Genomic DNA, 15,421 nt, shown 5'->3' with positions numbered 1-15,421 from the left:
TGGTGATGGGTCAATGAAAGACTAAAAATAGTATGGAATTGGAGTCTCTTAATGCAGAGGCAATGAGTTATCCATGGACAATAAACACAATTGAAGTGTAGAAAAATAAAGCGAAAATAGTAAGGTTAAAGTTGATGAATTGGATGAAGCCATCATTTTTGGAAATTGGTATGTTGAATAGTCAAAGTATGGTATTTATGTCACCGAGGAAAAGTAAACCTTGTGTAAAGATGAAAAATATTGGTTCATGTAGAGAAACTTTGAGTAGAGGTGGTCAATTTCCTTCAATCATGTTGACTTGATAAGTTTTAATTTCTTTATCATTTTTTTGTGGAGAGTGATGATATAGCACAACCTATTCCTCAACATTTTTTGTACTCGCATCGCCAAATTGTATGTTTTGTTGATCATAGTTGACCAACTGATGGCTATAACTTCCATATCCAATTTAGAATCCATCATAAAGCACCTTTTCCCTAATCTAGTTGTGTCATCCCCTATTTGATTTGTTAACACAAAGACATAAATTGTACAAAAAAAATAACTTATTTACTATTATTTTACTCTTGTTCATAGACACATCAAATATCTACTCACTACTACATACTACCCAACCAAAAATGATATAGGGACTTGAAGACTAGTTTTCAAAGGTAAGTGAAATAGGAAGAAGTTGACTTCTAGAATATGTTGCTCTATCTTAAACTTATAAGGAATCTTAAATAAAGTATATCACTTTTAGAACAAGGAAAAGAATCAAGCACTTGGAATACAGTGACTATAGGCTAATGAAGAAGTGATCAACAAACAAGTCTAGAGTTAATACACCCCCACCTTGTCCAACTTCCTCTAAACTTTATACATACAATGGGAAGTCATACCTGCAAGTAACAAGACCATAAATTGAATAATCATGGCATTATTTAGTATAACTATAAAAAGAAAGTTAAGCATGTCATTGAGGAAATTGAAATAATTATAAAGTGATCATTCTTGGTAAGTTGGACAAAAGAACTAATGGTATAAGACTTTTTAAGTGGAATATACAAAAGAAAATACAATGGTAGACTATAGTGGATTCAAAATTGTTATAAACAAGATTCATTAGGCATTTAAGTAAGAAAAATAACTTAGGTTTTCTTTCTTCTAATTTTTTAATGAGAATAGATTCATTAATTAAACAACACCATGAGAATCTATAGCCATGACTAGCTTATCTATATCCATGAATAGCTTAATTTTTATTATGTAAATCCTAAATCCAAACCATGACAAACCTAAACCAGACACTCGTATCAAACAACGACACTCAAAAAGTGAGTCATGAGCACTCTCCAGTTATTGCAAAATATTACTATGTACTATGAATGGTAACTACTAATTCATTTTATCGTGTATGGGCATAATAGAACCATGTCGTAGTTAAATTATTGCTTCTTACATTCAGTGTAAATAGGAAGAATAACTATAACATAGTTTCTCAATGCATTAGGCAACACCCAACAATTTCTTGATATCTTCCTACAAACATAAGGTTAAATATATTAGACATTATTCCTATAAGATGTGTAATCAAACAAATAAAACTAGTTTGAAAAGATTATAAGTGTAATTTTCATAGAAAAAATTGAAAAAATAACAAAATATGATTTTCAAGTACCTCAATCTTCAATAGAGATGTTGTGGGTGCATATCTATCAACTACATTTCCATCATTGTCAACCAAAAACTTAGTGAAGTTCCATTTTATGCTATCACCAACAAATCCATCTTTGATTGATTTCAAGAACTTGTAAATAGGGGTTGCATTACTATCATTGACCTCTCAACCTACATCATCAAAGTGCAATACAAACACAAAAGATAAAATGTAATAATTTTGTTTACTAGTTAAATGAAACTTGATTAAAAAAACAATTATTTTACAATAACATTGCCCCTAAAATATCTAATAAGCAATCAAAATGTAGCTAATATGCTAACCTTGCCAAAAATGGGAAACTCTGCTATAAAGTGAGTACATGCCACCTCTACAATCTCCTCATTATCACCTAGTTCATGTCCACCAAATTGGTTGCAAGGGAAGGCTAGGATTTCTACTCCTATAGTTATCCATATTAATATTTATCAATTGCTTGACTCATGTTATAGAAAAACACACCCCACTCGAGAAAATTGGAGACTAAAACCACTAGCGATGAGCATTTAGCGTAGGTTATGTAAGTTCTCACTCAAGCCTGCCTTTACTTTAATAGTCTATCTTACATATTTTTTTCCCCCATCTCCACATTTTGTGTATCATGGTCTTAGATAAGGAAATCTGGTAGGATACTAAAACTTCTTGATTTTCAACTTGAAGAAGTCAATTTCTAATAACTACAAGTGAAATATTTCCTTGAGCTCTCTCACACCATCTAATCAAAACAAAATTGCACTAATTCGATATAAGACATTAGTTATCACAATTGGCAATCTTGTAAATCTTAGTAAAAACACCAAATTTAGCGTGGCCACAAACAAGGGCATGTTAGGTTAAAAGTCTAGCCTACCCATATTCTCTAACAAAAGACTCAAGTAGCTTGATTAAGACCACATATCCACATTACCATATATTTTATGTTTCTTTTGTCCACAACCTTTCAAACAATTTCTTGGGTTTATGGTAAATTTGAAATTTGATGAAGAGCCAAATTATGCAAAATTGATTTCACTTTTTGATAGAATCATTGGTCCAAACCCTATGGTCGGACAAATAAATACACATGGTGCTCTAAAGGTATGATTATTTCTATAGGAATGTCAAACTTTGGAATGTATGTAGGATCCTCTCTAATGTGATTTTACTTTTAGTGAAGGTTGTCTACCAAGATGGTAAAAAGAGAGGGAGGTTAACTATGGAAGAATATGGTGATGAGAAACCAAAGAATATACTATGGGTAGAAGCTTGAGATTAACAAGCATTCACATTAACAAAAATGGAAACTCTGCAACAATATGTAGTTATGTCCCTTGGATGGTTCTACCATGAACATCTTGATTTATTTGTGAGACATTGAAGAGGTGTATAAAGGGATTTTAAGGTTGATCTAGAGCACCCTGGCGATGAAAAAATATTTTTACATATTTTTGGGTCACAATGGTAGGTTTTCCCATGTTTACAATCTAGTTTCCTAGTGAGCAGTTCCCCACTATGAATAGCACTAGTAAAAGGGGTGAACACAAACAATTTCAACATGCCAATATTTTTGGTTTGTCATTACTACTTCCAAATGTAAATGTTCTTTATTTCTCTACTTTATAAATTCATACATCTATTTAGGGAGTTTGGTTATTTCTTATGGGGTTGGCACTCTTGTTTACCTTCATTGAAAGAGAAGTTGTGTCTGTTAAGCCATTATAGGAAAATGGCTTGAAGGGTTGTAAAGGTTAGATTTAAACTAACACAATTTCATGTTAGTTGTACTTGATTGGATATAGTGGATTTTAGAGAGTATTTGGGCATCCAACAAGAGAATTTCCCCTTTTAGATTTCTTTAGACCAAATCTTGTATCACTATCATTATTGAGAGTTTTTCTTTTCTTTTTATGATTTTGTTCTTGTACTACATTTATTTTTTATATTCACTTTAAGGATGCATAAGTTTAATTCTATCTTCCATTATTCTATAGCAGTATATAGATCAGTGTAGTTTTAGAGTAGTATATGGATCAGTATCCAGAGTAGGTTCCAGCTTCCATTATTCTATAGTCATCTAGATTTACTTAATATATTTTTAATTTCTACTTTAATTTTATGTCTAGAAATATTTGATTATGGTCCTTTCCAATTCTTGTTCCACTTTGCATGATTATTATTAAGTCTACATAGAATTTCAAAAGATCTTTAAGAAATGACAACAGATCGAATAACATTTTGAACATTTATGTTGATCAATGGGATCTAACTACTAGATGGCTTGTAGTGATTCATTATCTACGTCTCATTGTCTTTAGAATTAGAATGTTTCTTTCTTACTAGATGATATTTTACCCTGAACATTATGATTATATTTCCTTTGTATAATATGATCTAGTGCTTTACTCTACATGTTTAACATTGTCAACTGATTCCTCAAATTTTGGTGTCTTCATAGGATGAAATATGCCTTGTTATGGTACTCCAGCAAGGCAAAAAAAATGTCAAAATGATCCATGTATCCAAGATTGTTCTAGGATAGTGTGCTATAAGATCTATGTTTCTTTACATTTATCATCCATGACAAGATAAAACCATTTTGTCCTACCCACTTAGTTTTTCATTACTAAAATCTACTACATAAAAGAGGAAAGATGATAACAATAAATTTTATTAAAAGCATGGTGTGAACATTTGTTCAACCAATACAAGGGGGTATGAGTAAGACAATTTAGACCCTTTGTAGTAGAGTATTCACCTACAAATGCTAAAAAGTAGAAACCATATCTAATAACATCTATATACCTGAGAAAAGTTTATATCTCAAATTTTAATGACATTCAATGAAATCAAATAGATTCTTATGTTGTTTAAGAAATCTAGAGTTAAATTGAGCTTAATCCCAAGCTTAGTGAAATTATTTCATATTCACAAGACTAAAAACCAATTACACTAAAATAATTTAGAAGCCTAAAAAAAAAAAATTCTATGCCTTTGTTTCACATTATTTCATGGCCAAATCTATAAAGGTTTATAATTTTGTCATATCAACAATAGATCCATAGCATTTAGGAAATATATATTTCTAATTTGACCTTGTGATCATGTGAGAATCTGATCGCCGATGAGTAAAAAGGGTGAGAAACTAGATAGTCTAGGTCAAAGAACTTATAGAGCCTCTTTATGATGTCCTTTCCTTTTACCCTATTTGTAACATTGTTTTATGATAATAGAAAATGTAGAGTTGCAGAGAAAAGGACATTGGTAGAAACCCTAATGTGGCAATTAAGGTAGGAATTTGTCTTTGGGAAAATTCTTGATTTTCTTCTTGAGAAAATTGGTCTTATTAGAGAATTTTCATTTTTGCTTCCATCATGGCAGTTGCAATCTTTTTTACCACAAGCTCTATGAAGTTGTTGGTCCACGTTTCTAAAAATAAATTATCTTAGCTTGATGAATGTGGATAAACATACCTCCCACAAGATATGATATTATTACTGCAACTAAAAATACTTAATAACATTTCTAAAAAACACTTAAAGCTTAAGGGGATGGATAATTACCCTTCAAATCTAACTCTTTGATTGAGAATGAGTTGCTTGAAGGGACAAGTTCAAGCAACAAATCCCACAATCCTTGTTAAACCTTGCTCTAGCACAAGAGATGAGTATTTAGCTCATGTAGTCATAAGTCCTTAGCCCACCCATGAATGAATGATAAATATTGCTTGCCACTATTAGTATTGGAAGCTTGGATGAATGGTATGGAATGCTTGCCACACACCAAATGCTCTGTGCCAATAGCTCAAATAGCACGCGGAGATGAAAACAAGTAACAAAGAAAGTTTTTTATTTTGTTATTTGAACTCGAGTTGGTTGAAATTTTGACCAAATTGGGAAACCCTAAGTTAGTCAAAATTTCAACCAACTCAGGCATAAACCAAAAAAAGGTATTGAACAAGTCTCTTGAGGAGTTGGTTGAAAATTTAGGTTGAAATTTAACCTCTAATGTACTAGTGAAATAACCCCTTTTCAAGCATGTGATTGAAACTAACAAGTATGTCAAACTTTCTCCCACAAACATTATTGAACCAATCATCCAAGAAATTCCTTGCAGGTAAAACTTTATTGTCTATGCAAGCAAAACAAATTGCAATACTTCTTAAACAAGAATTTTTAGTTTTGATGGCTCTTACCATGTCTTCATTTGGGGATAATGAAAGATTTTTCAGCCTAGAAATAAGCACCTAGGTTCACCCATTTTTCCTCCTCTGGGGTTTGTACTCTCTATGTTGGCTCTGCTTCCTAATCTATCTCCATTAGCTTTGGTAATACCTCCTCCATCAACACCACGAGCGAGGGATCCAATGAATTCTCCATTAAAATACATAGTAGCTATGTAAGGTGAAATATGAAGCAAGAAAGTAAACAAAAGTTCATCACATAACCTAACACCTCAAAGGGGAACTAAGGAAATTGATCCTTTCAATTCTAATCCTAAGGTAACTAGATCTGTTAGTGTCAACTAAGTGATAAGCGAGCACTAACACAAGTAAAGATCTAATAGTTATAAAATTAGAGAAAGAATGAAATACCCTTAAAACCCTAGTGTAGCAAGAGCTATGAAAGACAGTAGTTTTATAAAGTAAATAGGATGAAACAAAGAAAATAGTTAAATTACTCACCTTGAAAATGAAGAGGAATATTAGAAATGATTTTTTGATGTTAGTACAACTCCAATAAGCAACTAGATTGTGCCTCAAATCTAAAACTATGAGATCTCTGAAACCCAAAAATTGTTTAGCTATTTGGCAGAGTTGACTTTCATCAGTAGGGTTGACTTTCAGCAACAGGGATGAAGCACATCCTTGCTCAACAATCTTTGAATGTGAAATAGTTTCCAAATCCCCAAAGTTTGATGAAAAGGTTATCCAAATCCACAACCTATCTTTCCTTCCAAGATCCACAATCTGCAATAAAAATGGTTTTGTTTCATTGATGGGGGGTTTGCCTTGGTCAAACCCCAATTTAGGAATTAACCTTGAAATTTAAATAATTGAAATGCTAGAAATGTAAAGTAACTACACAAATTCACCTTACAATAGTAGGATTTCTCAAATCAAATGCAATGAACTCAATTTACCAATTGAATTGGATCAAGAGGATGAGAGTGTAGAAGAAGCATACATGTAGGAGTCCTGCTTCGATGACAACCTCCACCATCATCAATGAAGGAAGCTAGATCTTGAAGGATTATAGCAATAATATGGAAAATAGATGATGAAGCCTCCAAATGAACTCCTTGAAGCTCCTTGAAAGCACCTTGATTGCAAGAGATCTCCTCTCTAATGAATCCCAAAAGGATCTATTTGAATGCTCTTGAAAAATGGTTTGAATGCTTGAACATTTGAAGGCTTGAGTGCTAGTGTGCATGAGATGATTGTTACTAAATTTATACACATGTTGAAAGTTAGCTCTAGAATATTATCATTTCAAAAGATTTTTGTACAAGTACACATGTCTTTTGATTCCTACATTCAGTTCACTTTTATTGCAAAATGTGTTTCATTATGTGCCAAATTGAAATATGTAAACGTTCTTTGTATTAACTTTATTTAATGATATGTACAATTGAGAAATTAAATGAACAAATTGAATGTGTATGTTCTCCCACACAAGATATGAGAGTAGCTTTCACTAATGAAAATGATCATATTCTATGCAAGTGAAAGTTCACAAAGAAATGAAATAAAAGAGCATAAGGGTCATAAGGAGCCAATCATTGCCTAGTTATGACTGGATGGTTGCTTGCATGTTTGTTGCTTGTATTCTAGTTCATCCACCACTTCAATTTTTCAAGGTTCAAGATCCTGCAATGAAAACAAAAATTGGTTTAGATCACATGATCTAAGCAATACTAGCTCACCTCCCCTCAGATGCACAAATATTTCTTTCTTCTACAATGTACTTGCATAGAACATAAAATGAAATCGTCAAAAGCACAAATGAACATTTACAATAGAAATTAACTAGACATGGATATCAAAGGGACATGTTTTTATATGAAACCTTTTATCTGTGTTATTCTTTTGATTAAAAATGTCAAGGTATCATTGAAGCATTAAAGAGAGAAACAATTTTAGTTTTGAAACCTTTTGCTTTAACATATGTAAGCAAGTATAAGAACAAAAAAAGTACCCCAAGAATTACATATGTGCTCAAGAATATGGTAAGAATGGATAAACATCAAGAAGAGCATAAGCTTTACATTTTAGCATGGAGAGGCACAAGTTTAAACTACATAGTAGAATGAGGAATTTGAGCATCATTTCTAAAAGAGAACAACAAACAAGCAATTTGTGCATTTAGGAGAAAGGAAAATGCAACATATAATCAAAATGATAGAGTAGTAAAAAGAAAGATATAAATGCATAAACAACAATTATGTCACTATTTCTCATTTCAGCCATCATGATGGAAGTGTCATTTCACTATAGCATAATAATGACAAAATGGGAAAAAGTGCACAAGAAGCAGAAGTGTGTATAAGAAGAAAAAAGAGAGCTGAAATATTAATGGTTTCATTGTATAATATCAATGAAATGACAATAGTTGTGAAATGCCATTTAATAGTTGAAGTTATATCCGAGTAACACCATATTGACAAAAGGTTTCATGTATTCAAAACATGAGAGTATCCATCTTGAACCAAAATGCATAAGGGGCCTCATTTCCAACAGTTTAAAGGCATTAATTCAATGGATTTTGTAGCATGAAAATAAAAGTAGCAAAATCTATGCGAGAAGTCGGAGACCTATTCCAAATATAGATACAGTTTGAGTGACATTATTTTTCAATCTAGAAAATGCATGTGTGTGTGTGTGTGTGTGCACTAAATCCATACATTGTGAGAGAAGAATACAAACAATATGAGTGAGAATGCAATAATTCATCCAACATATTTGAAATAAACAGAAGGCACAATACTCCAATATTGTTCCTATAAAGATCAAGACAAAATCAATGTTCTTGAGCAATATTAAACAACAAAAGTGATGTGGTAAAGCAGTGTTGAAAGTGATAGAGGGTTTTGTGAAAACCAAGGGTTTCTATTCAAGATTAATATCAAATATTTTGGTCATATATGTAAACAAAATTACAAAACCCTTATGAATAACATGTCAATTCAATAACATAACTTTCTCTAAAATTGAAACATGAATCTCTACCCAAGTGAGAGAGTTATATAGTAGAAGGAAACAAGAAGTGGGTTTACTCAAACAACAACTTCAATGTCCACAACCATTTTTTCCACTCAAAATCATTAGGATAGATATGATATGAGGCCATAGATTTTTTACTATGCAAGAGAGATTGCAGATGAAACCAAAAAAGGGGGATTTAAACTAGCTCTAGACAAAGGGTTCCCTGTGATGGTAATCCAACAAGCAAAAGAAGTCTTTCTAATGCAACTACAAGAAGAGGACATTTATATCATCTACAACACTAATGAAAATAATGGAAACTCAAGGACTCATATTCCTTCCCATTTTTCTTTTTGAGGAAAGATGTGAAACTCTTAAAAGGAAGTAGATAAAAATTCTCGCAAGATGAAATGGTTAGAAACCACGTCCAATGATTTTAATCCAAACCCATATTGCAAAAGTAGATATGCTCAATTGGGATACTTCCACTTACCTAGAAAAGAAGTGGAAGGTATCACTAGCTAAGAAAGAAGAAGGTTTAAATATGAGAGTTTGAACCAAAAGGAAAATATAAACCCTTAATGGGCCCCCACAACTTTCATGTAGAGATACTCACAAGCCAAATGATGTTCAAACAGTAGCAAAAAAAAACCATATACAGACATGAGGAGTTTTGAGAAATTAGCTAGTAGTTTTGCAAATGGTCCACAATAGCCAAATATTGGAGATTCATAAAACATTTCTTACCCTCTATCGATTTCCAACAAAAGGATGAACACAAGTATTTGGGTTAGCAAAGACATCAATGAAAAATAAGAGGGAAAGATTCACAACATAAACCTTATCAATGACGACATACCTATTCTTCAAAACAACTTCTCCATAATCCAAAGATAGTCTCATGACATAACCTATAGGCACTGAGAAAAAACAAAAGAAACAACATATGGTAGGTATTATAACCCAAAAGCTTGACAATTGAGCAAATAAAGGAAATAAAGACCAAAATCTACAGGTAAGCCATGACCATGGGAAGTTTTACCTTTAAGAGCTTGTACAATAGTCGTCAAATACAAAGTTTTCAAGATGTAATTATTGTTTAATTAATTGATGCATTATAAATCAATCAATTAACACTAAAATAGGAACTACATTATTGATCAAATTTGAAAGAGTAAAAGACTTGGAGGAATTGAAGAAGGCTTAATCAAGGAAGTCACCATGTGGAGTTAGGTGGAGTCATAAGAAGAAGTCTTCGTAGTGATTAAGTCACAAATTGTAATGGTGTCAACTGATTACTGCCAAGTGCCAAGTTAGATTATTAGACTTTTAGTTACAATTTAAGTCTTACTGATGACTGTTGAGTCTTTTTAGGGAGTCTAAGAGTCTGTTTTGACTAGTCATCATAGGGGCATTACATAGGAGTAGTTTGACATCCATAACACATTGTTTGGAGCTTTTTGAAGGGCTTGATTTTGGGGATTTTGTTTCTACTTGACCTAGGTTGGTTCCACATTGGAAGGATCATTTATTGAGCAACCAAAAGCATATTTTGGATATATTCTATCATTTTTACTTCATTATTCATTCAGTGAGGAGGAGCCTTTGGATATTTTTTGCATTGTGTTTATTCTACAACTATTTCCATGGAGTTGACATTCTAAAAGCCTTTGAGAGCTAAATATAGTTGAATTTGACATAACTTGTTACTTTTCTCTATGTGCATCATTGTGATTGATGTTTATTTTCAATGTTTTCTCAAAGACCTTAAATTTTATGTTTCATTTCTGCACCTATTTGAGTTCATGAATTAGTTGCATAGGTCATATGTTGTGCTGGTTATTGAAGATGTACTGATTATGATTACATCCTTTCAACTTAGATTTGTTTAAGCCAATGTATATACTACTTTTATGCAGAGAATTCCAATCAAAGATTGTGTCTAAAAATTGTTATAAGTAATCTCATTGTGTTGTTTAAGTATCAGGTCCTTCATAGTTTTCTGGTGTATCACCTTAGTTTCTATTTTTCTTTCAAAGGTTTTATTAAGTTTCTATCCCTTTTCCTAAAAAAATTTGGTGTAGGAGCACCCAAGAAAGAAACCAATACCATGAAAGCATTAAAGGGATACAAAGGAGAGAATGGAGAAAATAAAGTCAATTGGGAATTATTAAAGCCAATAATGGCATTTGAACGCAAAAATAATGATGTAATAGTCAATTGTCATAAGGGTCCTAACAAGGAATCTAGGATCACGTCTTTGTAAAATGGGTCAATAGCACCCCAATGGACTCAAATAGGTTTAGAAGGACAATACATATGTATTAATATTATATGGATTAAAATAATAAGGTTTGAGGGATTAGAAGTTAGAAAAAGTCAATAAATTGTAAGTTATAAATTCAAACATTTGAATTATAACAGTTAGTGGGAATTAGGAGTGAAATTAGTTTTTGAGTATAGTATGGACTTTAATTAATTCCAATCAATTGGATTTGGTTTGGAAGGTTTAATTACATCTATTTAACCTTGTTCAAGGAGTTGGAATGCAAGGAGGAGCATTAAGCCACATGAATGTATAGTGAAATCAATATTTTTGGCAATAAAAGAGTGATTTAATCTTGTAGTTGTATGTTTTGAAGAGTATTTTGATTGATCTGGTATAATATATCATTTATAAGTTTCATTACCTTCTCATTAACATGATTATATGGTTATTTGATAAGGTTTTCAATCAAATTTAGCATTTTATGTTGAACGGTGCAAAGATTTTGAGTTTTCCTTCACATAGTTTTGATTGAATTCATAATAACTTGGTCCATTTCTTGAATGGCCATTTGATTCTCAGGAAATGGACTCATTATAAAATGTATTATAATTTTCTAACATAACATATGCAAGAATATTGAGAAGTTTGGTGAAGGAAAGGGCACGAGTTTGGTGGCTAGCCTATAGAAGTGAAATATCCACCTTAAAAAGACCATGTTTTGATGATTGGAGAGGTTTTATATGATTGAATGGAAGGTCTATGAACCTTGAGTTCAATCTAGAAGCATTGGTAAGCTAGTGAATTGAAAAACCTTCAGTTTTGGTGAGGGATTTGGGGTTTTAATACAAATTGATGTATTGGGTTGAAATAAATTGTGGAATCCTTTGATTTGTAATAAAATGCAATAATGTAAAAATCTACAAGGTTTGGAGACATACATTTTGGGTACTTCCTTTGTAAAATTGGGTTTTTAAAGCCTAAAAAGAGGGCTATAGTTGAATAGTAGGGAGATGGTCCAAAACAACCCATCCAATTTTTTGATTCATTGTAGAGAAGCAAAATGGGTGTCTAAAAATGTAATTTATTTTTCAAATTATTTGGAAAAATTGTGAGGAAACAAGGAAAAACAGTCGTGGGCTGTCTTAATTTAAGCAAAACTAAGCCTACAAGGAGCAATTTGGAGTTTAAGGATAAAAACCCTACCTAGAAGCCTAAAATCTATTGGAACACTTCACATTAGGAACAAAAAAGTTATTCTAGTTAGTTGGGACATTAGGTAAGTCATTGTTTGGTTTTTAACCTCTTGAAGCCATTTAGGTGTCATTGGGCCTATTGGTAATTCTTGTATTTTCCTTATAATTATGTATAAGTTTGGTTTCCCATCATACTTCTTTGCATCAATTTTACCAATTTTGATTAAGTTAGGTGATTTAGATTATCAAACCCAATATGAACCAACCTAGAATCTAGAGGTTCAGTCAAGTTATAGGTCACTAGTGCAGGAGCATCTAGGTAGGCTAGTGGTAGACCTAGGGCTTCTTAGGTGTTTTTGGCTTGTAGTGATGCTAGCCACATCACTAGATCAATAAGAGGACTAACTTGGTCCTAAGGTGTGGATAGGTAGGTTAGAAGAGCCCAAAATGGCAATGTTGCTCACAGTTGCTCGAAATTGCTCATTTGGCTTTATAGAGCATTTTTGAGTATTGGTGGCTAAATAGGTCAAGTAAGTGTTTTAAGGACCTTATTAGGTGTTTAGGAACCATTTAAGGCCTTTTGCATACTTTGGTATCAGTTGGAGCAAGTTTGAGAAGTAGATGTTTAAAATTGTAAAAATTGTTCAATCTTGCAAAAGTTGTCATTGACAACTTTTTGACAATTTCTTGTAAAAAGAGAAAAAATTTAGTTAGAGATCTTCAACTACCTAAATCAATTTGGAATGTTCATGTTAAGCCTATATAAGGCCATTCTCCACCTGTTCAAGGGGTTGGAGAAAGTACACTTTGCATTGTATGATCTAGAAAGCAAGTGATGAACAATAGTTTTATGTTTTTTAGAGTTTTTGGCATGTGTACAGTTTAGTTTCAATTCTGTTAATGTTGGAAGTGTTAGTAGATATCATTCAAAGATTATGTACTTAATTCATTTTTCATATAGCAAGGTTTTATGTATGTATAATAAATATTTTGATTCCTATCAATTTGTTATCCTGAGATAGCTTGTTTGCACAAATGGGGTTCTAGGGCCATTTCCCACCATTGCATTGTACAATTTCTTGGGATTTGGAACTAGACTCCATGTACAGTAAAGGAGGGCCCATGGAAAGCACAACAATGATTTTTAAGGTGATGCCTTAGACAAGTCAATCCAACTTGGTTAGGGATCACAAAGAAGAGAAAGAGCTATGGAGAGGATTGAAAGGGATGATACTTCAATCCAACATGTGGAGAGTTAGAAGGTGTTGTGGGCTAACCCCAATCCTTAGGAGAAGATTTGGTAGGAACCTTAAGGTGTGAAAATTAGGTTTTCCCATCAGATAGCATTGAAACCCTTAAAACTTTTAATATAAGGCTAAAATTATGTCCGTACAATACAGACAAGTTGAGGACCTAAGATTTCCAAAATCTTCAAGAAATCTGAAAAGGGTATTGGGAATGGTAGTTTGTTTGGGCACTTATTAAGGGATTTTGCAAGATATGTTGGTTTTAGTGCATTTGGAGGGCTAATCCTTATAGCCTTTTTACAAGCATTTAGTTGCAATTTGGCTTCAAAGTTGGGATTCAATTAGGGCATTAGTCTTGATTTTGGTTGTGGATCTTGAGAGAAGTTTGAGGAGCTCCTAAGAGTCCAATCAACCTTTTTGGGAGTCATTGGTAGGCTTGGGGTTACTTATGCTATGGAGAGTAGTAAGCAAGTGTGTGTTCTATCTAATTAATGTGCACCAACTGAATTGTTAGGATCTATTGGCTAGAATCCTAAGAAGCATAGGGTGAGTAGAAACCCTAGTTCGTCAGGTGTATGACCTAAGGAGACCCTAAGAGAAAGCTTCGGGAAAGAGTAAGGTTGGTTGTCACATCAGTCACCCACGCCTTTGATTGATCTCATGTCCTCCAAAAATTCTGAGTGTCTATGTGCTTAGAAAAGGGTGCAATTTATAGAGTTAACAATGATATTGTGAATGCATGATATAAAATTAGGCAAATAGATTGGCTTATAAAGGGACCAGAATAAAATTTCCCCCATAGGTCGACTAAACCTCAAAATTAACTCCTCGAATTAATCCTGAAATAGGGCTTGAGACAGGGACCAAAAATAGGCCCTAAGCATGGACGCATTGTGTCTCTAATTGGTCATATAGGGACACACAATGTCCATGCTAATCAGGTCTCGTAATCTCTGAGAACCTCCCAAGATCCTATAATAGGTCTCAATTTCATGAAATTAGGTGATGTTTTCGAGAAAAGTCAATTTCAGTACAAAAACTACATTTTGAGTGTTAAAGGAAGAAAAGGGGGGACCCAAAGTAATTAAATCCTACCTCGAGCTTTGCGACATGAAAATCAAATACTGAGGAGGATCTATTAGGTCCTACCTGATTCTGCCTAGGAGAAATAAGAAGAAAGGGGATAAGTGCATATTAAATACAAGTATCACATTAAATTTTACTAAATAGGTGGTTATATCATCATTAAACTAAAGTGCTTCCAATTTATAGAGTTAACAATGATATTGTGAATGCATGATATAAAATTAGGCAAATAGATTGGCTTATAAAGGTACCAGAATAAAATTTCCCCCATAGGTCGACTAAACCTCAAAATTAACTCCTCGAATTAATCCTAAAATAGGGCTTGAGAGAGGGACCAAAAATAGGCCCTAAGCATGGACACATTGTGTCTCTAATTGGTCATATAGGGACACACAGTGTCCATGCTAATCAGGTCTCGTAATCTCTGAGAACCTCCCAAGATCCTATAATAGGTCTCAATTTCATGAAATTAGGTGATGTTTTCGAGAAAAGTCAATTTCAGTACAAAAACTACATTCTGAGTGTTAAAAGAAGACATGGGGGGACCCAAAGTAATTAGATCCACCTCGAGCTTTGCGACATGAAAATAAAATACTAAGAAGGATCTATTAGGTTCTACCTGATTCTGCGAGGAGAAATTAGAAGAAAGGGGATAAGTGCATATTAAATGCAAGTATCACATTAAATTTTACTAAATAGGTGTTATATCATCATTAAACTAAAGTGCTTAGTAGGATAAGAAGTGAT

The sequence above is a fragment of the Cupressus sempervirens genome, chromosome 10 (genome assembly GCF_028749045.1).
Source record: "Cupressus sempervirens isolate cs-2001-9-10 chromosome 10, ASM2874904v1, whole genome shotgun sequence".
In the NCBI taxonomy this organism is placed as follows: Eukaryota; Viridiplantae; Streptophyta; class Pinopsida; order Cupressales; family Cupressaceae; genus Cupressus; species Cupressus sempervirens.
Note: the sequence above shows the minus strand (reverse complement) of the source record.